The following is a 24,930-nucleotide window of genomic DNA, read 5'->3' as shown; positions in this document are numbered from 1 at the left end:
TTAAAAATTCAAATGTTTACCTGAGAAGTATGGAAACCATGAGTAAGAAATTGGGAGAGAATAAATAAAGTTTTGAAAACAGTTTTCTACCCAGATAGTCTCTTATACATCTAACCGTACACAATTGCTAGTCAAATTATTCTTGTCATCTCAAACAATTTATTGGCACATATCAAATCCTAACTATTGATATTGAAAATCGTACTAACTATGAATTTATACTTCTTGAGGGAAAGTAGTCCAAAATCCTATAAAATGAACAAAGTTAAATACCAATGTGGTGTTGAGCCAAATCCATTCCAATGCTCAAGTTAGAATCAAAGTTTGAAAATAGTTCAATTGGTAGAAAAATAAGTCTGAGTTTTTTTAGCATACATTTCTTCAAACACAACTTAAAGATTATATAGGTCGATCCATTAGTAACTGAAACTCACTCTTCCTTTCCTTTTTCAAGCCACTCTCGAACTTCCCTTCGGCCGTTATCCATTTGAGCCATCATTGCTAGAGTCGTTACATATCTCGACCGTCAATGTGCTCGGTCTTTAGATGAACTCTTAACGTCCGTGTAACAAAGGATTAATGAGCCACTAAACTTATTATTTAATTATGATTGTTTGATTAACAGTGTGATTATATAAAATGTAAATTGAATATCTTATTGCACTACAAGGAAAAAGCCCTCTCCCAATGCCTATATAGACCGCCAGGTCACAATCACCCAGAGAGGGTTTTCTTCTTAACTCGTCGATATTATGTTGAGAACTCTCGACGATATATACAGATCATCGGGAATTAGATCTACTCCCGACCGCTTTACTATAGCCGTCAACAATAAGGTGTAAACTCCGATGCAACCGTTAGGAGTGTGATTTCCCGACGGCCCAATAACGACATCTGGAGAGGTGGGTAAATCCTAACGCGGTTATTGGACCGTCGGGACAGGCGTTATAAAAAACACCATCTCCCTTTATTCCCACCCCCCCCCCCCCCCAATTCCAGATTCAACTCGTCGCCGGCTATCAGACCAGATCCAACTCGCGCTACTGGCCATCCATTAGACCATTTCCCCTTACATTTCCTCTCCTCTCTGTCGTTTCATCTCGAGGTCTAGATCCATAAACCGTCAGCACTAACCATCAAATCGTCCATATCAGATCAGGACCGGCCATCAATTCACACTCCACGAAAATTTGGATCGACACTATTCACCATTTGCCGTCGTCCCCAAACCCTTAATTTGGCACATCGTTCAGATTAGGTTAGTTTTATAGATCCTTATGCTATAATATTTCTCATATGGAAACAAGTTGAAAAGAACATTGCATCTGTTTTTTTTATACATATAAATATAGATGAGATGATGAACTTGTAGAAGTAGATGGCATGAAATTTCAAGAATGAATTTTGTGGGAAAAAAAGAGAAATCCTTTTGGTAATTTACAGAGAGAGAAAAAGAAACCCATAAGAAAGTTCTTTTTAGAAGAGATTCAAAGAGAGGATTGTAAACCCTTGTTCCACGAGTAGCCTTTTGATACTTTTTCTTTTTTGTTTGAAGAAAAGTTCTCTTATGATTATTCTGTCTATTTTCTTTTTAGTTTACACTAAATACTCTTGAATTTTACAGAGTAGGCCTTAATTATAATTTGGTTAAAATGGTATATGTGTGTGTTTGAAATTAGTTGAAGGGTGGGAGGAATGGATTGTGTTATGTTTTTATATGTTTGTTTTATGTGTTTGTAAGGGGTCAGGGATCAAGTTATGTGTTGTCTATTTGGTATATGTGTTTGTGTGTTTGGAATTGGCATTAAAGGGGTGTATTTGGAGTTACGTGTTGTGTGGAGTATATGGAGTTATAGTTAGTATATATGTTTAAAATTAGTTAAATGGTTGGGGGATGGAATGTATTATGTGTTTCTATTTTTGTTATTTGTTATGTTGAAATAGTTTATATACATAAGCTTGAAATAATAATCATTTAACTTAAGTTTACATTTTGTCTTTATTAGATGATTTGGGATGCACAGTTTAAAATTTATATAGAGGAGCGACATGATGTGGCGTGAGAGAGGACCCATTAATTTTTATTATGGTTGGTTTGTAAAACTTGAATGGTTCGATCCAATTAGTTGGGTTCTTTTTGTTAAAATACAATTAATATTTTGCTTTGTAAAACTTTGAATGGGTCATTTAGGTTCTTTTTGTTAACCTTGTTTAGATGAACAGATTATGCGTTTGCAGGAATATAAAACATATGTATTACTATTCTATAAGTATTTTGAGGTATTTACAAATTAAATTTAATATCACCAAAAATTGGAAAAAAAATAAATTGGCACCCTATTTCCTGACGACGGACATATGGCATCGACGTCGAGAATGCAAAATAGGTAAAAGAAAACAATCGAAGAAGAACTCCCAACGTCGTCAAAGCAACCATCGGGAGATAAACAAACTCCTGATGGCATATGTATAGCATCAAGAGTATTCATACTCCCGATGCTATAATATACCCATCAAGAGTTTGTTTATCTCTTGACGGTTGCTTTGACGGCGTCAAAAGTTCTTCTCCTAGTCGGTTTATCCTGACGATTTTGCCGATGTAATTTATGTTATCGTGAAATAAATTGGCCATGCATTTTGGGCTTCTCTCGATCATATCGTGCATTGGGAAAGGGTTTTTTTTTTCTTGTAGTGACACTACAAGAAAATTTACCCCTGCCGACAAAAAACATGTTGACGCCATAAAAAGCCATTGGCAAAAAGAGGTTTTCCAATGGTTCGAGGCCCTACAGGTAATAAATGTCTCTACCGACAGTAGAAATTTAGGCGTCGATAGAGAGGAGCCTCTGCCAACGGTTTATTATCGCCGTTGGCGAAAATGGACCAATGCTAGCTACGTAGTACACGCCATCGACATAGGATGGGATTAGTCGACGCCTCACTTATGAGGTTGACAGTTCTAAAAGTGAACCCTAATTTTTTTTTACCCTTCTGTCCCTCTCCCTCTCAAACCCACGCGACCTTCCTCTCCCTTTCCTCTAAACCTCCGCGAGCTAGCCAACTCCCTCTAACCCCACCTACTCTCCACCGCCAACCCACTCTAACCCCACCGTCCAACTTCTTTCTCGTGTAAACCCTCGTCGGCCAGTCACTCTAACTCCCCTGCCACCAACCCCATTGGAATCATTCGGCCATTTTCTCCTCTAACCTCTAGCCATCTTTTTCTGTAAGTCTTTCATGAAATATTTTTGCACTTTTAGTTTTTATATAATTTTTTTTTAATTTTTTGACATCCTGTTGGTTGTGTTTTGTTCTTTTTTTTTTTTATTAAATATTTGGAGATGTTGCTTAAATTTTATTGTTGTATGATTATTGCTGGCTTGGATTTTGATTTTAATTGTTATATATTTTATGATGATGGTTCATGGTGTGATAGCTCTCAAAAAGAGCTAATTTTATGTTCCTAATTACCTTTGTTTAATATGTTTAAATTGATTAAATGTTCATTTCTATAGGAAATCGAGCAAAACATGTATTTTAGAGCTTTGTAGACCATTTGGGGTAATTTGGAGCTTTAAAAAGGTGAAATCGAGCACCAGAGCTTCAAGGATGCAAAATGACCAAATTGCCCCTAGTTGCAACATAATTACTCTCCAGCAAGTGTAGATTTACGCTTGGAGGCAGTACCTTCACATCAGCACATTGCCCACAGCATAGCTACTCTCTCTCAACGCTTCAGTGTTATGCTACAAGGCAAAACGTGAGAATACATGGCAGCGTAATGATACTACCATCAGCGTTGTTACGCTACAAATTTTGATGGAAGGACACGCACGCCTCAGCATGATCAATGTAGCCCCGTCGTGATTACTCTACTCGATTAGAAAAGCCGACATAGCTATAGCGTAGTTACGCTACGATTGATTGTATAAATACATTTCTTTGAATTTTAGGGCTATCATGATGCAGAATTTGATGGAGGCCAAGGAAAGACCTCAATTTCTTCTTCCTTTACTTTTCAGCATTATTAAGTTAGATTTAATTTTCTTCTGGATTGTTAGCGTGGATTGGATCTTCCTCTTTGCTTTGTCTATGAACCAATGAGGTAAATTTTCTATCTAGTTTTTAGAGTACAAATTCTTTGTTAATTTCTTGAGATTTCTTGGTTATCCGACCTTAATTAATGCTTAGGACGCTTTCTTGGTTTTGTCCTTGATAGTTATCTGCCTTTGTAGAGGCTAGTTTGGTCGAATCAAGTAAGTTGTTGTGCACTCATAAATCGAATGCATATTTAATTTATGAAAGTTGATGATTGAAATTGAATTGAATGTCTCTCTTACTTTAGAAATTAGATAAACCAATCTTAGTTTACATTTATCCTTGCATTTTAACTTCATGCATATTTATCATTCTATCCACACAAACCCCCTCCCTCCATTTACCGCTTCAGTTAAGAAATTACCTTAATGAAAAACTAATACCCTTCATGCAGATCAACTTGAACTTACCACTATTGTTATGCCTTTGTAGTAATAGGAGTGAGATTCAGAATTACAAATATTATTTGGTCCTAAGGGAGTGGTTTGTGATGCCCATTCTTTGACCAACCAAATTGGCGCCGTTGTTGGGGAGGTGCCAATTTTTCATATAAGTTTCTACTTAGAGCTTTCTTTTGCTTTGATTTGTTTTTCCTTTTTGTGTCAGTTTTCTAAGCATGGCAGGATATCCTCAACAAGGATGGGAACAATCTAGTGGAACATCTCAACAGAGTAATGAGGTAGTGCCATTTGGGGTCAACTTTCTGGGTTAACTTCTTTGGTTAGTCAAATGGTTTAAGGGGTCCACAACAAGTGCAAGCATGTAGGATTGACCATCCTGAGCAAGCATGCCCAAGTTTGTAGTAGACTGATGTCAAAAGACTACTCCTTGGGAGGATTCCCTAATTATATGGATGACGATTTCCATCACCCTAGATGAGAGGAGTCCTATTGTTATGGAAAGCTTGGATGGGATCAGTGCCACTACGACTCATATCTCACCACATGCAACATGTTGATGCAAGCTCACGCCATCGATTCAGGTATGTTATTAGAGAAAATTATGAAATAGATTGTTAATAACGACCTTCTTTTTTAGCAAGGGATTTGAGACCTCCAGTAAGAAAGTCTTAATCCCTTACCGAAGAGTTCCGTGAGCACGTTCGGATCGCTCCCATCTCACCGTGACCGAAATACATATTATACATTCAATATATACAGTTATGCAAACAACACTAATTATTGGCATGCTATGAACAACAAAATAATAAGGGAAAGGGTGCTATACCAGTTAAAGACGTTCTTCAAACTTTAGCACTCCAAGCAGCGGAAAACCTCCATGCGATCTACCAACGCCCAGCGGAAGTGTCGACTACAGTAGCACGAACAACCACGAACACGAACACCGTGGGGACGACACCACCAGTAAAGAGCCCCGGGTGTTCTCGGAGTGAGAACCCAAAGCGTGGTCTTTGGTGAATTTGGTAGAGGAAGGAGAAAACACGAATCGTGTAGGCGATAAGCAAGTGGGAGGGAAAAAAATGCTATCGCATAGCAGACTGCTTATCGTTTAGAAGAAGCTACAGATTGTGTAGGTTTTACTAAACGATAGTTTAGGAAAAGGTATACGATCATTTAGCAAAAACGACACACGCTACGATCGTCAGAGAAGCTATGCGATCGTGTAGGCGACAGTGTGCGATCGTTTAGGCGGAGAGTGCTATCGTATAGGCTCTCGAAAAAACTTAAGCGATCATTTTCTTTTCTCCAACGTGCACTTGCGAAATTTTTTAGGTGATTGATCAAAATGAAAACTATTTTCATTTTAATTCATCAGTTACAATAACCAACGTTGTCCCACTAACCCATGTTCGAACGTGAATTTTAGATTAATTATCATATAATTAACCAACTAATTAATTAATAAATATAATCATATTATATTTTTATCCCATAGTTTGATATCACATATCTACTATAGTATTTTCTCCTCTACTTGATATAAATCATATTTATATCCATTTTCCTCCAAAATAATGTATATCATACATTTAGCCAATTATATCATATATAATTAAACTTCCTCTTGTCAATTTGAACATTTCAAATTAACCCAAATACTGGTTCTCGACTTTATCCAAGCTACCTATGGGACCTAATGGACCTGTGGCTTGAAGCTCTAACAGTCCGTGAATAGCTGACTAAACTCTTTAGCCACGAGATCGACCATCTGTTAACTGTCATGCATTCCACTAAAGACCAACAGCTGAACTCTTCTTACCACAGATATATTTCTGTGTCCATCGGATATAACCAATCATTAGTACGATGACTCTTCACAAATGCTCGTAAGTATAGCTGAGCCAAATTACCGTTTTTCCCCTATAGTTACATCTCACTCCTTAAGTACTTGAACACCTCTTAGGCTAAGAGAAGGTGTGTGGCGCCACATCGTTCAAGCCCCAGAATCAGCCCTTAAGGGAGCTATCTATCTACTTACCCCTGCCTCGGGGAAGGAGTGAATTCCATCTTGTGTAGCTGAGTTCCCAACTCCCAAATCAGACGAATCCCCAAAATGGTAGGTTTGAATCAGCGACCTGGCCACTCACACCCGTACAAATCAAAGGACCGTCCTCAATGGCAGGAGTTCCCAACTCACTCAGGATTGAGATCATGTTACCTATGGTCATCCTAGTGAAGTAAAGTCTCTGTCTTGAACGGTGTTATATAACGAGACGTTAACACTTCGTGGTCAGGTCTTATACAAACTCTTTGTATAGGACGCCCCCGCTCGCATGTCCCCAACACGAATGATCAAGATCAGACCATCTGTGACAAGTCACAACACTTGTGACCATTCCACAAAGTGGGTCGCATCCGTAGCATTAACAGGATAAGGTTTCCCTCCTATATCCATATACTACAGACCATTTTGGTTATCACTCAAGACATAAATCACTTGTATGTCACCATATACATGCTTGAGTCACATATAGATAACTAGGGATTTTATGTTTATTGGTTTGTGGTAAAGCAAATAAAACAAGTAATTGAGCAAAGTACAAGATGTGAAGTAAATATCATATATTAACATCACAAGTGTTTGTACAAACGGTTTATAAACTATAGGACATGAGACTTTAGGGCATCAACCCCAAAAATCTCTCACTTGTCCTAAAGCAAAGTGGGATGTACAATAAACTTAGTACAAAACAATAAACTAGGGCATAATAGCCCAGACTTTAGGGCATCAACCCCAAAAATCTCTCACTTGTCCTAACTCCAAGGGCTCCAAAATGATCTTCGTGATGATCACATCCTCTCGATGCACTATCTTGCAGATCAGATGATATTTCCACTCTATGTGTTTGTCGCGCCTGTGACTCCTCGGCTTCTTGGAGTTCGCTATTGCCCCACTATTATCACAATAGAGGGTAATGAGCCTAGACATATCTAGAACAACTTCTAGTTCTGTCAAAAACTTCCTGAGCCAAATGGCCTCCTTAGCAGCTTCGCAAATCGCACGTACTCCGCCTACATAGTGGAGTCGACGATGCACCTCTTCTTAGTGCTTCACCACACTATAGCAACTCCACTAAGAGTAAAGACTGACCCTGATGTGGACTTGCAAGAGTTCTTATCAGTCTGAAAGTCAGAATCTGTGTATCCTGTAAAGATCAAATCCCTCAAACCATACACGAGCATATAGTCCCTCATTCTTCGAAGATACTTGAGGATGTTCTTCACTGCGGTCCAGTGACCCTGGCCTGGGTTAGACTGATACCTACTGAATATACCCATAGCGTAGCAGATGTCTGGACGAGTAAAGAGCTTCACGTACATTAAACTGCCAACGGCAGATGCATATGAGACCCGTCTCATTTCCTCAACCTCTTGAGGTGTCTTAGGACACATGTCCTTAGACAAAATGATTCCATGCCTGAACGGCAGTAAGCTCCTCTCGGAGTTCTGCATCGAATACTTAAGCAAAATCTTGTCAATGTACGATACCTAAGACAGTGCTAGCACTTTGTTCTTACAATCCCGAAAGATCTATATACCTAGAAAAAACTGAGCATCTCCCAAAGCTTTCATTTGGAATTGGGTCTCTAGCCAATTCTTAACTGCAGTCAGTAGACCTACATAATTCCTAATGAGTAGGATATCGTCTACATACAACACTAAGAAGCCTACTGAAGCGTTGATGATCTTCTTGTAGACACAAGGTTCATCAACGTTTTGGTCAAAGCCATACGATTTGATCGCAATATCAAACCGTATGTTCCAAGATCGAGATGCTTGTTTTAGTCCATAAATGGACCGATTCAGTTTACAAAATTTTTGCTCTTGACCTTGGGCTTTGAATCCCTCGGGTTGCACCATATAAATGTTCTCCTCAAGATTGCCATTCAGAAAGGTCGTCTTGACATCCATTTATCAAATCTCATAATTATAATAAGCTACAATGGGCAGGAGGATGTGGATCGACTTTAACATGGCAACAGGCTAGAAAGTCTCCTCATAGTCGACTCCCTCTACCTGGGTATAATCCTTTGCCACAAGTCGAGCCTAGAAGGTCTGTACTTTCCCATCAGCACCTTGTTTGCATTTGTAGATCCATTTACAATCTATAGGGTGAGCCCCATCAGGCTGATCTACAAGATCCCATACTGAGTTGAAGTACATCGAATCCATCTCGAAATCCATGACCTTGACTCATTCATCCCGGTCAACATCCTCCATTGCCTTCTTATAAGACAATGGATCCTCAACGTCGCCATCTGCTACCATAGCAAGGATTTTTGTGAAACCTAGATAGCGAACGGGTGGGTTTGCAACCCTCCCACTACGTCGAGGTTCCCTCAATCCTTGAGGTGGAACCGACCTACTGGATGAACTCTCATCAACAACCCTTGTTGATGTTGCAGGCTCTTCAACAACTCTTGTTGAAGTTTCAGTAGTGTCATTGGAAAGCTCACGCAACACGACTTTGCTTCATGGATTGTGCTCCCTTATATGATCCTCCTCCAGGAAAGTAGCATTTGTTGTAACAAACACCCTATTTTCCACCAAATCATAAAAATAACCCTCTCGTGTACCTTCGGGGTAGCCTACAAAGAGGCATAACCTCGACCGTGGTTCCAACTTCTTAGGATTAGCCTCAAGCACATGTGAAGGGCAACCCCAAATGCGGAAGTGATATAAACTACCTTTACGCCTATTCCACAACTCCAGAGGTATTCTTGCAACACTGTTGGAGAGAACACAGTTAAGTATATATACCGTAGTCTCCACTGCGAAACCCTAAAACGAGTCCGGTAAGGAAGCGTAACTCATCATCGAGCGAACCATGTCTAACAAGGTCCTATTTCTCCTCTCCGCTACACCATTCTGCTGAGATGTACCCGACACTGAGAGTTGGAAAACGATTCCATGTTCCATCAAATAGTCCTGGAATGCCGAGTCCAAAAATTCTCCACCTCGATCCGATCGAAGTGTTTTAATTCGTCTATCTAATGCATTTTCAAATTCAGCCTTGAACTCTTTGAACTTTTCAAAGGATTCAGACTTCCGTTGCATAAGATAAACATATCCGTACCTGGAGTAATTATTAGTAGAACCGATAAAATACTCATAGCCACCTCGGGCTCGCATATTCATAAGACCACAAAGGTCAAAATGTATTAACTCAAGAGGCTCCTTGGCTCTATAACCTTTTCCAGTAAAAGGTGGTTTAGTCATCTTACCCTCAAGGCAAGATCTGCACACTGGTAAAGAATTTTCTTCTAACTCATTTAGAAGCCCATTCTTCACCAATCTTCAATCCTATTGAGATTGATGTGCCCTAAACGAAGATGCCAAAGTTGAGCATTTTTTTTTTGGAGAATTTCTTCGAAGTTTTGATTGAGTTACGACAGTTCTGAACAATTCAGTATTATGGAGGGAATTAATGGCTTACGGCTTAGCACATATAAATTCAATTCCAGATTTGTTACCCAGGCACAATATATACATTAATGAATAAACGCTTTATCCACATTAAAAGAGATAGTATATTTACATTGCAACAAACACTTTAAAGAAATGAGGTTTCTCTTTAGTTCAGGAACAATATATACATCATTTAAAATAAGAAACCTATTCTGTAAAGCTAACTGGAGTCCTCCCACTACCACAGCTAAGACGACGTGCCCGGTGCCTACTTGCATCGTTATCTCACCAGCCTCCAGCTATCGCCAAGATCTAATCCTCTGAAAATAAGAACAAACATGGTTAGTGGCACCTGAATCAGTTATCCAGGCAGAATCATCATTCTTCACTAAACAAGTTTCAAGAACAAGTAAATCACATTTACCTTTATTCGCCTTGGCCTTAGTCTTGGCTACTTTCTTCTCTTTCAGATATCGAGGACATTTTCTCTTCCAGTTTCCATCTTGGTTGTAGTGGAAATATTTTTCCTTAGCAACTTGTGGATGCCTACTTGGGGCAAACGGTGGGTTAGCAAGTGCCTTCCCTTTTCCCTTACCACCCTTCTTCTTCTTCCCCTTTGTAGAGTTAGAAGCAGAAGGTGCAGACTTCGTTCCTAAGGTCGAACCTCTATGGAACGTCCTGGAGAATGAAGCAACATTTGCCTCACCCTTCTGCCTCTCCTTACTTTTCAGTAAAGATTGGTATGTCTGCAACTCATTGAGGAGAGTTGTAAGGTTATATTTCACTTTGTTAAGAATCACATTGCTAACAAAGTGTAGGAAGCTCTCCGACAAAGAATGCAAAATTATGCTAACCTGGCTGCCCTCATCGATGGTAGACCCATTTAACTCCGCCATATTAAAGTGGACCATCATGTTTAGCATATGTTCACGAACAGAGGTGCCTTCTTCCATTTTGGAATTGAATATGTATTTAAGAGCCTCATGCATAAGTTGTTCAAACAATTGTCCAAACATCCCTCGCAGGGACTCCATGATCTCACGCGCTAAAACCATAGGCTCATGTTTCTTGGCCAAGACTTCAGAAATACTTGCCAAGATGTAGGCTTGGGCCTTCCCATTTACCCTTGTCCAATGATCGTATGCCTCCCGAACATTTCGAGCGGCAATAGGAGCTAGAATAGGAGGACAAGCTTCTGTGAGAGCGAACACAAGATCCTCGATGATCAGGATCATCGTGATCATGTGTTTTCATGTTGTGAAATTATCGCCAGTAAGTTTTTTTATGCTTAACAATGCTAACATGACTGTTGCCATTTTGAAAATGTTACTGAAAATACGAACAAAACTTTATTAGATTTTTGCTAAACCACTTTTAAACTAATCAGTTTTGTAAAACAGTTTCAAGTACCCTAAGTTATAGACTTCTATTTTGCAGTAATGCCCCAGTGAGGCAGGACAAACGTCACCGGTGGGGTGATCAGTTGCCCCTTCATTGGGATGAGACATTCTCAACTATTAGGCAAAACCAACTCTTGGAACTGAACCTAACAGCTACCATTTTTCGGTCCAGAATTGTTAACCTTTAACTATTCCGTGTAAATGTAACCCCTCGCTTTCGGTGCCAAAGTCCCGCCCTAATTAGCCCTAAGCGACACAGTTGAGGAAGGATTGGAATCTCTACTACTCACATCCTCTTATATTACCGAGGCATGTGGCGATGAGGTAGTCTATATCGGCACTGAAGATGAGTTGGAAGATAACATGCTATATCCTAAGCCTGTCGTCGAGGTAGAAGAAGAATTTAAGCCTACACCCGTCAATACCCAGGCAATAGAGTTGGAGGTTGAAAGACCTCAATCTGTTCTACCCTCTGGTATATTGTTTATTTTCTAGTTTTCTTCTTCTTATTCCTAAGAGTCTATCGCGTCTTTTACTTTTTTCGACTCTTTGGGGTCACTTGAGTCTTTTAATTCTTTATTTTCACCTTTTTTTGCCTAATATCAAAAGTACCAAATTCGGCCTGTTTGTTCTCTTTAAAAGATGAGAAGCCTTAAATCATTGCTAGGCTATATAGACTCATCCAAGAAAGGACCAGAGAGGTACAATAACTTCTTTGTACCTTGAAAGGGGACAGGTCACGTCGAGCAACCGATATTAAAAATTTATGCTTCCTGGAGGCAACCATGTGTAAAATTTTACTTGCTTTCTTTTATTTTTTTCCTTTCTTAGCTTAGCTTTTTGTTTTTCTTTTCTAGGTTTCTCTCCTTGGTCCTAAAAAGAGAAAGGAAATCAAAATCAAGTCGAGCCTTGCTAGCACACCTTAAAAGTCATGCACAAAAACGTCTTTCGGGGAAGTTTTTTGTTCCTTTGTCTTTTATTTTTTTGGTGCTTAGATTAGAAATACATTGGGGACAATGTATCATTTTAAGTTGGTGATGGTAGATCAATATTATTGATGAGTATGCATGTCTAGCAAGTCCTTGAGCACCTGAGCTTGGACTTTGTGATTTGACTGATATGATAAGATTTCCATGATTGCATGTAATGTGAAAATGACGTTCCATGATAAGTTTTAAATAATTTTTTTATTCCCATTGTTTTAGGATTCACAAGAATGTATGCATAATTTTCAGCCAATTTTTAAAAATTTTCTCAAATCCCTTGCACATTTTAAGCACATAGCCACCTTATTTAGATTATTGAATGCTTATGATTGTACTATTTGATCCATATGCTTGTTGTCACTTTGAAAGACCCACCTTTGACTTCAGAGTAACACTTCTTGTTTTAGAGAAAAACTAGACAAGGTAGCCTTGTTGGTGGTGTCAAACTCAATTCGACACCATCGAGGTTTTTTGGAGGCCGTTCAAGCTGTTGCATAGGAGTTTATGACCGTGGTGATCATTGAGGATGAGTGCAAAGAGTTCTTGCTGTGTTGTGGTCGTGTAGATTGAGTTCATGATTGTTATTATTCGAGCGATCATGCGCAATGGAGCGTGGAGACACATCTTCAAATGTTCGTAGAGTTTCTCTCTTTGTTCATTTGAGTTTTTCATGTTGTAAGTTCTGTATTATTTGTATAACTGCTTGTTTGAAGTCGATTGTAAATGTATTGTTCATTCATGATTGTGATTTGGAATATTCTTACTTCCGTTGCTCATAAAAATCGCAAATCCGATTTCCTTCAAAATGAATTATCATCTCATAATTGATATATTATAAATAAATACAATCACTAACTTATCATATTATATTTATAGCCTATACTTTTAATATTGCATCATATGCAACATATAAACCATAGTTCTTTTCTCTTTCTATGGAATTTAATATAAATCATATTTATATTAATTCCTCCAATCAAACAATGTATCAAATATATAAAATCATTTATATCATATATAATTGAACTAATTTAATTATATCATATATAATCAAATTCTCTCTTGTTAATTTGAACATTTCAAACTAACCCAAAAACTGATTCTCAACTTGAATCCATTGAGCTACCAAGGGAACCTTATGGACCTATAACTTAAAGCTCCAACGGTATGTGAATAACTGACTAAACTCTTTAATCATGATATCCACCATCTGTTAACTACCGGGAACTCCACTAAAGACCAATAGCTGCAGCTTTGCACTACAGATATATTTCTGTGTCCATTGGATATAACCAATCAACAATACGATGACCCTTCACAAATCGCTCGTAAGTACAGCTAGGCCAATTTACCATTTTGCCCCTGTAGTTACATCTAACTCCTTAAGTACCATTGATTCCTCTGATGAACAATACATCGTAGTTCCACTATGAATAATCCTTTCTCGGGCCAAGAAAAGGTGTGGCGCCACATTGTTCAAGCCTCAGAACTAGCCCTTAAGAGAGTAATTTATCTACTTACCCCTGCTTCAGGGAATGAGTGAATTTCATCTTGTGTAGCTGAGTTCCCAGCTCTCCAATCAGACGAATCCCCAAAGTGATAGGTTTGAGTTGACAATCTGGCCACTAGCATTCATGCAAATCAAAGGACCGCCCTCATATGTAAGAGTTCATAACTCACTCAACATTAGGGTCAAGTTACCTATGGTCATCCTAGTGAAATGAAAGTCTCTGTCATGAACGGCGTTATATAACGAGACTAAACATTTTGTGGTCGGTCTTATACAAACTCCTTTGTATAGAGCATCCCCGTTCGCATGTCTAATACACGAATGATCAGGATCATATTATTTGTAGCACTTTACAACATTTATAATACCTACAAAGTGGATCACACTTGTAGTGTCACCAAGATAAGATTTCCCTTCTTTATCCATATACTATAGACCATTTAGATTATCACCTAAAGCACGATCTACTTGTATATCTCCACATACATGCTTAAGTTACAACAATAACCAAGGATCTTTGTTATTGGTTTGTTGTTAATGCAACTAAAATATCTCATATTTCATAGACTGAAGTGAATAAAATATCTCTTATTATAAATCACAAAGCATTTGTTCATACAAGTGTTTATAAACTACAGGACCCTACGAGATTTAGGGAATCAATTCTAACATCTCAATCCATAAAGAAATTAGTTGCTCATGGTAAAAGTTGAGGAGAAGAATAAGAGATAAACTATAAATGCATTCATATTAAGAAAACGAAGTCTTTCAATGTTTACGCAATATAAATAGCAATTGTAAAAGAAAAGAGATAGAGATAGAAAGTCAAGTCATAGTATGCAATTTCTTGCTCCCTCTGGCTCTGTGGACGACTGCTTCACAAAGGATGTGTTGAAGGTGAGGTTCCCTTTTTACTTCCAGAGAGGAATCCTAGGCTTTCACTTAAGATTTCACGAGAGCTCGAAGGGGATGTGTTTTTTAAGTAAGAATTTGGGCAGAGTTTTTCTCCAATGTCTTTATTTTTGTTATTGGTACATGAAAATCTCGTTGGGTATTTATAGGTGTCATGGAGCAAGTTTTTCTTTTATTACTAATGATTATGCTGATAAAGTGCATTAAATTTCATACCTAATACGCCAACTGCTCCGCATCAGAAGTTCATTAGCTCTGCCGTGAAGCTCTATTGTCAGGTATCAACTTGGTCTCTGATTTGACATCCATTGGCCATGAGTCATGTCATCCTTTATCGCATATGGCTACCACCTTGTTCAACTATACGCTTCCAATGTTGACATTGAGAATTCCTTGCAATCGCATAAGTAGATTTTCTACACCCAAAAGGCACGATTTTTATAACTTTCGTAGATAGAGAGACTTTGTACGTGTGTGATCGCATGATATAATTATTTTTATGAATTCCTTATCAAGCTATCACAATTTCAAAGCTTTTTTTCCTGATTATTTTAGATAAAAAGAGGCAAAATAACTTTTATTTCTACAAGTTATCACTTGACTGGGTCCCAGGCAATTGGGGTGGTGCTCTGAACCAATGGATTGTGCTTTGGCTTTCCATCACACTTGTTTTCCTCAAGTGGATTCGCCGCATTCTGCTTGATGGCCTAGATGATCGGGTTTGGGCATCTAAGCATCTCCATGATTTGGTTAAGGTATCTATCTAAGCCATCAAATTTGGCAGATAGAGTCGTGTACTCATCGACTGGCTCATTCACAAACTGGTAGGTCTCACCCGCTTGAGTTTCTAGAACACGTGTGGGATATCACCTTAGGTGACGTTCATGGTCCAAATCATCTCATCAGTTAGGGAAATCCCTCTATTTACATTGTTGCTCATGGTTCAACTAAAAATGTAGTGTTAGGCTAAAAAATTAGTTATTTCTTTCTTCCCACAGAAGGCGCCAACTGTTGATGCCAAAAGTCGCATTAATGATGAATTTGTATTTTTTGAAGGAAAGTAGCTCAATATCTTATAAAATGAACAAAGCTAAATACCAGTGTAATGTTGAGCCAAATTTACTCTGACGCTCAAGTTAGAATCAGGTTTGAAAATGACTTAATTAATAGAAAAATAAGTCGTGATTTTTTTAGCATACCTTTCTTCGGTCACAGCTTGAAGATTATATAGGTCGATCCACTTATAACTGAAACTCGCTCGACTTTTCCTCTTCCAAGCCACTCTTGAACTTCCCTTCCGTCATTATCCATCCGAACCATCATTGCTAGAGCCGTCATATATCTCGACCATCAATGTGCTCGGCCTTTGGATGAATTCTTAACATCCGTGCATGTAACAAAGGATTAATGAGCTACTAAGCTTATTATTTAATTATGATTGCTTAATTGATAGTGTGGTTATATAAAATGTAAATTGAATACCTTATTGGGTCCAAAATAAATTATTTTGAAATTGATCTCTTAAATTATCATCCATACTATTGTTGACAAGAGAAAGGTATCTATCACCTTTGCATGACTAAAACCATGCATGGTTGGAACGATGCAAATTGAGATATGTAATCATCTTTTAGCTCAATGGATTTTGCCCATGTAAGGTTAGTAGGAGCCCACATTATGGTCAAGCTAGTCAAGTCTTTACTCACGTGAGGGGTAATTTTATCCATCCTTTCCAACTTTTTAGCATTGACCCCATGTGGGGTTAGTCACCTACTTGAATGGCTAACCCCTTGTATGCTTCTCTTTTTCCAACCTACATGGATCGGATTTGCTTCATTGAGGGGTTAACGCATACATAAACTCATTTATATGGTTAAAAAAGCATGTACCAACACATTGCTTCTTAAATGGCTAAATGCGACTTAGAAACCTCTTGGCTCAACCTTTTAGTTCGACCTAAAAAAGCATGTACCATCACATTGCTTCCTAAATGGCTAAATGCCACTTAAAAACCTCTTGGCTTGACCTTTTAGCTCAACATTCTTTCTTAGTTCAAATGGGCCGAACTCGACAAGGTTATTTTATTTAATTTGGGTCTAAATGAAATATTTAGATTTTAATACAACATTGAATATTCGACCTACCTTTGATTTAACAAAAGACTGAAGTCTTAAAATTAATCATGAATAGTACTGTATAATAGTAACATAAAAATGACATCAATGGAATTTTAGAGAAATTGGTGTAAAAAATAAAATTAAAAAACACATTGATATTATATAGAAAAATTAATTATAATAAGTACCCATGTTCAATTATACTCACTTCATGCTTCTCTTTAGTACAGTTTCACTTACACTTTAGCCCACTCACTTAAACTTTTGTGTTGAGATGCTTTTTGAAAAAGAAATGCATTTTCAAGTGAAACACTTATCTTATTAATACTTAAAAAAAAAACTAATTAAATGATTTTACTTATTTATTTTAGAATCTGTTGAATGAAAAATTTTGGACCAATCACAAGTTGCCACGTCATTTACTAAATTAATGACGAAATTTTAAATCATTAAATTTGGGCCCAATTAGAAGTTAGACATATGTCCCAAATTGAAGTTGAAGACAAATTTCGATAAATTTCGATGACGCCATGTGGTTTTATCATGACCGTTAAATCAGATAAGATTAATTTGGCCCAATTTGATATTATTATTTGGGTCAAAGTCCAACTAAGCCTAAAAATAGGTCAAATTTGACCCAAATGTCAAATCATGCCTAAATCCAATTAATTGAGCCCAAAGACCAGGCCCATGAACCAACAAAGCCCAACCCCATGGGCTAACCAGGCTCAAGCCCATAAAGTCCATCAGATAGCCCTATAAATAGAGGGACTCTTCTCATTTCAAGGGTCAACAATTCTATACTCCAGAGAGCTTATAGGGAATTCTCTACAATCAGAAGACTCCTTGACTCCTGAAGTTGACCACACCTGAAGACTGAAGTCCTTCGAAGATACAACCATTTTGAAGACTGAAGTCATTTGAAAATGCAAGCATTCTGATGACTGAAGTCCTTTGAAGATATAAGCATTTTGAAGCCTAAAGTCCTTTGAAGATACAAGCATTTTGAAGATTGAAGTCCTTTGAAGATACAAGTAATTTTAGAGAGCCTAGAGAGAATTCATCAACAAGCAGAAGACTCCCAAGACTCCTAAAGCTACATCTAGAAGACAGAAGACCCTTGAAGACACAAACACTCTTCCAAGATTTCTACTTCAAGAATGTTCGGTACTTTTCTTCTTCAAGTCAAGCACATCCACCCAACCGAGAGAGAATCAGAGGATCAAGTACAAGAGATCAAACCACATCGCATCAAATCAACCTCAACATCAACACCAACTCAAGTTGAACTCCATGAAACAAGTTTCTTCGAAAGCCTCGTGCGAACACTAATCCTCCAAGAAGATCAACAAGCCCAAAGGCCGATCGTCCAAGAAGATCAACAAGCCTAAAGGTCGATCATCCAAGAAGATCAACAAGTCCAAAGGCCGATCATCCAAGAAGATCATCAAGCCCAAAAGTCGATCATCCAAGAAGATCAACAAGCCCAAAGGTCGATCATCCAAGAAGATCAATAAGCCCAAAGGTCGATCACCCAAGAAGATCAACAATTCCAAAGGTCGATCGTTCAAAAAGGTCAACCAGCTTAAAGATTATAATTTATTTTGAAAGCATCAAAATACTGTGTATTAGAGATTGTACTCATTTTCCACAAAATTAATACAAATACAAAGTTCAAGTTCCATGAAATAAATTTCTATTGAAATCTCATGCGAAAAAATTGGCACGCCAGTGGGACCTCTCTATCTCTCATCTCTCTCTCAACATTCAAGTAAACTAATGACACCAAAGAAAGTTGTATCCAAAGAAACTGCTACAAGCAACACCTACACAGGACTTGTCACCTGCAGCCATTCAAAGTAAAGCATGCAGGAGAAAGAACAAGGTTTTGTCTTCGCAGAGAAAATCTGGGAGCAGATGATGGAATCTTCAAAAGGCGAAGTCATCATAATAGAAAATCTCTTGTTTGATAATTCTGCCTCTGGACCAATCAAAGAAAGAATCACACCTTGACATAGTGTCTATCAAGATGGCTGATGTAACGACTGAGTCAGCCATGAAAGAGATGGAAAGGAAGATAAATCTCCTAATGAAGGCTGTAGAGGAACAAGATCATGAAATTGCTGCTTTAAGAGATCAAATACAAGCTCGAGAAACTACTTAGTCAAGTCAATCTCAAGCTATAAAAGCCAATGACAAAGGAAATACTGTCTTGCAGGAAGACCAGCCGCAACAATCTACCTCTATTGTCGCCCTATCACGTCAACAACTACAGAATATGATTAAAACTTCATAAGGGCTCGGTATGGAAGACCATTGATATCTTCCTTTATGTACTCCAGGTTGTACACTAAGAGAATCGACAACTTGAGAATGTCAGTTGGGTATCAACCTCCAAAGTTCCAGCAGATTAATGGAAAGGGCAATCTGAAACAACATGTTGCTCACTTCATTGACACCTGCAAAAGTGCAGGAACTAGAGAAGACCAGCTAGTCAAACAATTCGTCCGTACCTTAAAAGGAAACGCTTTCAATTAGTATACTGATCTAGAGCTAGAAACGATTGACAGCTGGGAAAATTAGAAAGAGAGTTCCTCAACCGTTTCTACAGCACAAGGCGCACATTAGCATAATGGAGCTGAAAAACACAAAATAGCAGAAGGGAGAGTTGGTCATCGATTACATCAACCGATGGAGAGCTCTGAGTCTAAATTGAAAAGATAGACTCACTGAATTATCTGCAGTGGAGATGTGCACCCAAGGCATGCGCTAGGAACTTCTCTACATTCTGCAAGGGATAAAGCCTCGTACATTTGAGGAGTTGGCAACACAGGCTCAGGATATGGAGCTAAGTATCACTAACAACGAAACTAAAGACTTCCTAGTCCCTAAAGAAAGAAAGGATAAGGAAGAAATTAAGGGCACTGAAGAGATCATGACTAATGCCACAAGAGAATCTATGGTCGTTCAGATGACCCTGCTGAAATTTTCCTCCAAAGGAAAAGGAAAATTTTTTTAAAGAAAGCATGATGGCAGCCAGAAGCATCGCTCAATTCTCAAAGAAAGACAGGATAAGATTTATCCATTCCCTGACTCTGATATTGCTGACATGTTGGAGCAACTATTAGAGAAACAACTTATTCAACTGCAAGAATGCAAGCGAACGGAACAAGCAAGAAAAGTAGACGATCCTAACTACTGTAAGTATCATTGAGTCGTTAGTCACCCGATTGAAAAGTGCTTCATGTTGAAGGAGCCGATTCTAAATTTGGCTCGTGAAAAGATGATTGAGCTGGAGCTTGATGAAATAGCTCAAACAAATCACGCAGTAGTAGCGATGATTTCAACTGTCCTAACACCGTCTGCGTCTCATGATCAAAGAGAAAACTTCATCCAGTTTGGGACTTTTGGGCCTATAGTCGTTCTGTTCCAACAAGAGATTCTAACAACAAATTTCTGAAGTAAAGATGATCCCGTTGACGATGACAATGAATGGTGGATAGTTGTGACTCGTCGAAAAATAAGACAGCAAAATTCCACCCAAAAAGAGTCGCGCTCCTATCGAAGCTATAGAAGAAGGAACAAGACTCATAAAAAAAAAGGGAAAAGGAGGCATGGAAGCCTAAGCCTGCTAATGAAGAAGACAAAGACTTTCCTCAACTTCGATAACCGATAACTTTGGCAGAATTTCTCCCAAAAAGCTTTCTCAATAGTCATTCAGAGGAAGTATCAGAAGTTATTCGTCATGTTGTCAGCATAGTGAAAGTTGACAAAAACCATATACTATTAAAGAAGTCAATGATTCAAAAGAAACCGAGCAAAAAATTTCTATCTTCAATCGTATCAAGCCTTCAACTACTCGATCTCAAGTCTTTCAAAGATTGAGTATGGCCACGATAGAAGAAGGACACCAATGCCCAATGTCTACTGAATTCAAACTTCGGCTTTCAAGAGGCTAACTATCTTCACATCAAAGAAAGATCGACCTTCAATATCTTCTTTTGATCGTTTCAAGACAACAAACGATCAACATAAAGGAAGGATAAAAATTTTGAAGGCAACATCATTTCATTAAGAAGACAACGACGAAAAGATCCACAGTCGTATTTCTTCATGCATGAAGAGGAAATTGTCTGTTGATATAAATATAGAAGGTTCCTTGATAGTGAAGCCAAAACTCATCATATTGACGAATCCTATAAATGAAGAGGATGATTAAAACCATGATAAAATAAAAGCTTCTGAAGTTTAAAGAAGAACCTCCTCATTGCAAGAGCCTAAACTACATGAGCTTAAAATGTGAACCCCCCCCCCCCCCCCAAAAAAAAAAAAAAAAAATCTTTGTACGAACCACGTTATGACTAGATCACGCTCATTATAAAGGGTACATAGACAGCTTAAAGAGATTTAAGTTGTCACGTGATCAAAAAAATATATATGTGTATGTACATGAGTCCAGTGTAAAATAATAATAAATAAATTAAATAAATAATTAAATAAACAAATCAAAGAAGTAGAAATTTGAAGAAGGCTACAAGGCGCCAGAGAACGTCACTAAGGAAATAAAAAAAAAAAAACTTCCATATAAGAGATTTCAACACTACAATAGTTGAATCTAGTAACTAAAATAAAGATACAAGAAAAAAAAATTCTTAGGCCACTGGGTACTGATGTACGCTTAATCCAATAAGACAAGCAACGTTAAGTCAAAGTACCCAGTGGTAGTTCCCCAACTTCTGCTGCACGGCTTCTAACACCTGGTGAAGGACATCCAAAGCTTTGACATCTTTATCAGAAAGGATTCGAGTGGTCTCGATCTTGTTTATCGCCCCTCGCATCTCCGAGGCCTCAAGCTTATGCCGAGTCAAAAAGCCTTCGCTTTCAAAAGTCAGCTGAGATATTTCGGTCTGTTCGACCCTGATGGCCTATAACCTGGCTAAAAGTTCCTCATCTTCTTGTAAGGCTCGAAAGTCGCGTTCAAGTAGCACTTTTCGTTTAGCAAAAACACTACTCTCATTGTACAGTATTTTCTCCATATCAGACTTAGCCTCCTTCAGACATTATTCCCTACTTGTCTGAGTTAATTGAGAGAAAAAGGATAGCTAAAGCTTATTATACTTCTCCACGTTTTGAAAATACTCATCTACAAGTTTTCTAAGAGGAGTGAGGTTGGCACCATAAATGTCGACAATAGCTCAGAATATTTCATGAGTTTCTTTCTCCAGACAGAGGACCTTCTCGAAAGAAGTACGCATGATCTTCTTGTGCATAGTCTTCCACATGGCTAAGGTCGTGTGCCGTCGAACGTCGAAAACCACATTGGCAACACAGAACTCGAAAACCTTAGGAATGACCAGAGGTTCTGCTCTATTTACTCGCCTCGGGAGGTCACGATCGTCTGGACTTTCCAAGACCCTCGACGCTTCTCCGGGTTGGAGAACCCTTCCTGTTGCAGGCACCAAGGGGCAAATAGTTTCCTTGGTTAGGATCTGAAGCCTTGATGTTCCCAACTACCACCACCTCTTTGACATGAGGGATATCACCAAGGATAGCACGCACTTGATAAAACCTTGGCACGGGATCCACTAGCAGCGCTTTGGAAGTACCAATTCCATCAATGGTTGAGTCAACGACAAAAGAGCCCACCAAAGATTCTTTGCTTTGCAATGCCTCAAGCCCTTGAAGAGAAAGGTTCAAGGGTGACTACAGGAAAAGGAGACTAAATGTAAACTGTATAGTCAAAAAGATGAGATGAGAGGACTTTAAAAAAAAAAACAAAAAGGAGACGAGGTACCAATAGGTTGAGAGCATTAGAAGCCACTGGATCATTCTGAACCTTCTTAAGAAAACCGATATCCGATGCCCTGTGCTTTTTTAGGGTCACTTCTAATGACGGTGCCCAGTACTACTATGTCTATCCTCCTCAATCGGTTTAGAAGCGTTTTTTTGTGCGATCGTGGCCGCCTCCTCAGTCAGGCAAAACTACTTACCTCCATGATTGATCCCTCTACCTTTGGATAGTCTGGGTGGCGCTGGGGGAGGAATAGTACTGGTCACTAACAGATGATGGTTCTCTTCGAAGTAGTTCCCGTGCTTTGTTAACCACAAATCCTTGAATCGTGGAGTAACATGGGTGTGCAGATCCAATCTACAAGTCGACAGAAATACCTAAGACAAGGGCTTTTATCTCATGCATATTCTCCAGTAATGTAAAACATTCTTCGGCATAGGGGTAGGTGGTATTCCCAATATATTTTTCAGAATGTCCTGATGGAAGCCAAACTGTCGGTCGAAGCGAAAAGGACTATACGAGTCTATAATTCAGACATTCCCACACTGGGAGGATAAATAGCCTGATCGCACGCTGGAGAAATAACTGGACTTTAGAAAAGATAGGTCTCTACCATCAGTCAAGCGCCCATGCCTGCTTCTGTTCTAAATGCTCGTGTGCCACTGAATACTGGCGCCGCTGTGGATCAGCTCTCATGCCTCGTGCTCATCAAAGTAAATCGACCCCCCTTCGTCAGAAAAGCTAGCCATCTTGGGACCCCAAATAGCTGCCGGGACAGGGTAATGCGTGTTGAAGTAATAGCCCAGCCAACCATGGACATAATGCATGGGGAAGTGAAAGTCCATACGCCAATTGGGTTTGAAGCCTCTGTTATCAGCCCTAGACCATGGTAGATATTGGCCAAGACTGGAACAGCAAGACTGTAAACAGTCCCATTAGCCATTAAACTAGCCATTCTAAAGACCCAAGGGTGAAGGTAACCTCCCTTCTGAGGAAATACAAAAAGACATAACTAGCAGGATAGAAAGGTAGCCAGATAGGTTTTGTCCTTCAACTTATTTCCTACCTCTAGCTTTGCAAATAGCATGTTTTCCCTGCTCGACCAATCTCAAAACGTGATCTGTGTACCTTAAAGATTTTGTGTGGATCGGGAACGAGAGGCTTTCTTTTGTTTCCGTTTAATAGGCTTGGCTTATTTGCAAGTCCCCAGTAACCAAAAAGATATCCAGAAGCTGATGGACACTAAGGAGTCATGCTTCGAAGGAGTCATGCTATTTTCTCTATGCGAGCACACTATCAAAAAATACACCTGAAAAAGGTGTTCACATGTTTTCGGCAAGTACTTCTCTTTCTCGCGGTAATCGGTTAGCACTTTGAGGGAAGGAACCACTTCCTCGTAAAAGCTTCCTTTGATTGGAAGGCCCCCAAGCAACCAAAGATCCCATAAAGAAATTGATGCTTCGTCCGCCACGGTATGAAAAGTGTTGGTAGAAGGGTACCAGGCTTCACAGAAAGCTCGAATTATGTCACCATTGCGATCATGTGTGTACAAGAAGGGCATCACTGTGCCAAACAAACTAATGTCATGAAGGAATCGTTCGCTTCAACCAACTACAACTTCGAGCCACTCCCAATAACAGGTAACAAAGTCGAATTCTCCAAGGACTTTTGTGATGGCATTCTAGCGGACCTGGCCCTCAATTATATGACGTCCGAGAGTTAGCATGCGATTTGGATTAGAGGTCTCCTCATGAATAGAAGATTACAGGATCCATGCAAGCTCTCCCCGGGTCAAGGGCACTTCCATCGATAATTTGGAAAGGATCATCTCGTCGTCTAGACTTAGTAAATGATCAGTGAAAGGATCGGCTAATGAATTTGCCACAGGAAGGCTAAGTCCGTCCTTTATAGGTTGACTCCGGTCTTTAAGAATCACGAGGTGTCTCTCATCAAATGAAACGTGCTTGGTGAAGTGAACCATCGTTCTGCAAAAAAAAAATGTCATAAGGGGATAAGCCTCAACCAAAGGGTTCAAAGATTTTTTTTTAAAAAAAAAAACCTATTCTCCATGAAAATTTGCTAAAAAAGAAGAGGAATGGAGGAATCGTAATAGAGCCTTCTAGGATCGTCCCTAGGGTGATCGAACGGGAGAGTTGTAAGCCTTTGCGGGGCCCCTCCCATGACGATCAGGATGCACGAACGACGCTACAAGGTAGACCTTTCCAGGATCATCCCTAGGGTGATCA

General features: G+C 38.9%; 1 long non-coding RNA gene across 2 annotated transcripts; it reads left to right on the top strand.

The window, feature by feature from the left end:
* The first annotated feature begins 689 nt into the window (after window positions 1-689).
* LOC150036970 (uncharacterized) lies at window positions 690-13,083 on the top strand. Of its 2 annotated transcripts, none has more exons than XR_016528325.1 (4): window positions 690-1,258; window positions 2,007-3,226; window positions 3,516-5,080; window positions 12,226-13,083. It is a non-coding gene; the product is annotated as an uncharacterized LOC150036970 (long non-coding RNA). The 2 variants fall into 2 exon arrangements; XR_016528326.1 differs by having other exon boundaries at window positions 12,762-13,081.
* Window positions 13,084-24,930: the final 11,847 nt, after the last annotated feature.

This window comes from Benincasa hispida, chromosome 3, assembly GCF_027475165.1.
Source record: "Benincasa hispida cultivar pf3 chromosome 3, pf3_genome.v1.1, whole genome shotgun sequence".
In the NCBI taxonomy this organism is placed as follows: domain Eukaryota; kingdom Viridiplantae; phylum Streptophyta; class Magnoliopsida; order Cucurbitales; family Cucurbitaceae; genus Benincasa; species Benincasa hispida.
This window is presented reverse-complemented; position numbering and strand designations above follow the sequence as displayed.